Here is a 3,568-nt window from a genome sequence, read left to right on the forward strand (position 1 = left end):
ACATCATTGTAATTGTGAATAACTATATGTTCTAGACTTAACAAAAATTGTATACATTAAACCATAAACATGAAAACTACATGTAAACATAAATGACTTCTAATCTTCTTTTGATAACAAATCAGATTATATTGAAATGGGTTATATTTAGGGCATAAAATCCCAACAGACACAACAACTGTCACCTCTCCAGATCAACACTTGAAATTACCTGCATAGAAGAGATAAGAGGAGGTGAGCAACCTGACAAAGCTACAGACAAAGTTCTAGTCAAGTGCACCCAAGAGTACTTTCCAGTAAATTACATTGTACAAGGCTGGGTATCAGCAAAGTACCGTCTAAAGTATACCTACTTTGAAAATAGTGAGTCTTAAGTTGTGCGCTTTACTATAATGGACTCACTACCAAGTCTTATACAGAGTTCCTAAGGGAACCACGCATAAGATCACAGTTGTATATGCCTACAAGGGTGTCATGAGACCCTAGTCGAGATCAAAAGAGAACAAAAGTCTGACTGCCCCCTTGGAACCTTGTGTTGGGAATATTTTACCAGGATCTAGATTTACTAACAAGTATGTTGATTAACATCCTAAATATGAATTCTCTAAAACAATGAAATAAACACATAAAGGTTTAAGAAAATCTTACATTGATTGCAGCGGAATATAATGACACCTTCCGTTCAAGATCTCTAGCCCTAGATTCCTTTCTGTAGCAGAGCATTATCAAGATTCGAACCTGGATCTCTTTCTCTCCTTCGGGTCTGCCGTCTTATTCACTATGATAAAGTACTTGACTTGATATGTGTGGGAACGGCACTCATTCACTCAAAGTTCAAAAGTGAAGAACAATGAAGGAGGTAAAATCTCTATAGAAGGAACTCTCTCATCTAGCTTGGTTGAATAGTCATGTTTGACATTCATTGGATGAGTGACATGTTGGGTTTTGTGCCCTAAATAAAACCCATTTCAATATAATCTGATTTACTAATTAATAAAGATTAGAAATCGCATTTATGTTGCATGGTTCACATGATTTATTTCATGATTATGTTTAATGTATAAATTCTACTAAGTCCAGAACATATGTATCTGTTCATGATTATAGTGTTGTCAGCACAGTGGAATATAATCATGATTATATGTTCAAAAGTTTAATTCCTTGATTTGTCAGTTCACTAGATTTAGACTGGCATGATAATCAGCGATGGGTATACTTACACTTTGGATAAGTGTTATGTCCTTTCCAGGGCATTGGTAAAGTTTACCAGTATCGGATGTATGGAGTATACATTGGAAGGGACCGATATTGATCTTGGACAAGATATCATAAACTTACAGTTATATCTTTCTAAGTCAATATCAATGGTTGTTCTTAGGTCTATGGATCTTAATCCTGACATGGTTAGGTTCGATCTGAAGAGTGTTATTTGTGTTCTTTGATTTGTTAGTTAAGCCTACCTTTTGCTCTGGGTGATTCGTACATTTTTGGAACATGATTATACAATTGAGTGGGAGCGCTAAACATAGATATGGAATCTATAGCTTCTATCAGGACATAGAAGTGAAACGATGATTTTCTTCGAGCTTGGCTGGATAGAGACAAATGATTGAGATCTCATTTCAGTAATTATATTAGTTTACTGAAATATCATTTATAGGTAGCTAAGTGTTTTAAGGAGAAAATACATTGAAGGGTAGAACGGTAAACTTTTCCCTATTCAGTGTAGATCATCTATAGAGGATCCTTGACTATTAGAATAACTTTGACTCTCGCCTACCAAGACATCGTTGGATTCTTATTTTAAATCAAAATTATCCTTTAATTATTCCTCTTAGCTAATTCATTTCGAATTTGCTTACGTAGTATATCATTGGATGAATGGTTTATAAATCATCTACTTGTGATGTCACTCTAATTTCTCTTATGAAATTGAATGGTGCAGATTACTATTTCCTAACATTCTATCCCAAAATGATATAAATCCTCGATCTTAGAAATCTCCTACTTGTATATGTTTACTTTAGGAAAATTAGACTTAGAGTTTGATTAGTAATAGTGGTCCAAGAGAGAATAATAACTCAAGAAATATATGGTATAAATTTAAATCATTGACTTTAAATTTTAGATTCCAAATATTATTTCAGTTTCCAGAATACAATACAGTTCAACTTTTACAAGTTATTAATATTCATTTTCTATCAATGGATTCAAATTGTATGTTAATGTATGGAATTTAAGTTTAGTATTCTGTGACCAGGATCCACTTGGATTATTCTAAGAACTCTTTGATGTAACTAGACCTAAGTCATCAAAATATTACAATCACGTTTTAGTATCTATGGCATTTATCTTTGTTCATAGTGGTTTTGACAAGATCATTCTCTAGAAAGAGTCAATATGCCTATATCCACTAAAAGTAGGATCATCTATATTCGAATATGGATGTACATTCAAGGGCGGATATGAGTTATCGTCAAATTCTTAGACGATCACTCTAGATTTTACCTTATGCAAAGAAATTTGAAATGTTTGTGAAATTTCATGAATTTCTAGCAACGGTGGAAAACTATTAAGGTAAGTGGTTAAAGATCTTGCGAACTAATAGGGGTGGAGAAATATTTGGTAGATATGCAGTTTAAAAATCATTAAATTGAATTTTGAATTGTATCCAAACTTACCTCCCTAGAAATTCAGATTGCAAATTGATGAAAGTGAAGGTTTATGATTAGTTACTAGTTATTGCCTAAGTCCTTCTAGGGAAATACCCTAGTGATAGGAAAATTTTAGAATGATGAAATGGTTGTGTACTTAGTGTAAACCATTACTAGATTCATGGATGTCCTAATCGTGACCTTAAGAAAAACTAGAACTGTTAACTAAGGTTTGCATATTTGATAGCTATTCTAAGTGATTAGGGGTGGACCATCCTATTGTCATTAAGATCAGAAAGTGTTTGTTTCAATAAATACTACTTTTCTAAGAAAATGACTAAGTCTGAAAATAAATTAGTAAAGTAGAGGACATATTTTTTCTTGATTCTAAAAGTGTTCTATCATCTTATTCTATATAAGATGATCCCACTGCCTCTGTTGTTTTGACACAACTGAAGAGGACAATAACATTTAGTGTTCTTAGACAGATAGTCATAGTACCTTGTTGTAGTGGGAGGGTTTCAAGAAACTCACCCTGTTATGATTTGGAAGACACTTGTGATTAAAATCCATTGTTCGTTTAAACAAGTAATGAATAGTTAGAATAAGGAACTAAGAAGTAAAGCCAAGAGAACTATGGTTAAAAACATTCATATGGAATAACCAAAAGTTTTCTATCACATGAACAAGAAAGGAAATTTTTAAAATAAGCCTATTCAATGGACTTAACAACGCTACATGTTCCTAGTATTATATGTTTGAGATTATCTAAACCTATGGCTTGTGGTATGCCTCGTAATTTACTTACTCTAGTGCAAGCAACTTTCTTTAGTAAGATGCTGGAGCATTTTTCTAATGGCAATCTATAGAAGCTTCTTGACTTCTAGATATAGATTTTATTTATCCAAGAAAAA

The sequence above is a fragment of the Cannabis sativa genome, chromosome 5 (genome assembly GCF_029168945.1).
Source record: "Cannabis sativa cultivar Pink pepper isolate KNU-18-1 chromosome 5, ASM2916894v1, whole genome shotgun sequence".
Taxonomy (NCBI): Eukaryota; Viridiplantae; Streptophyta; class Magnoliopsida; order Rosales; family Cannabaceae; genus Cannabis; species Cannabis sativa.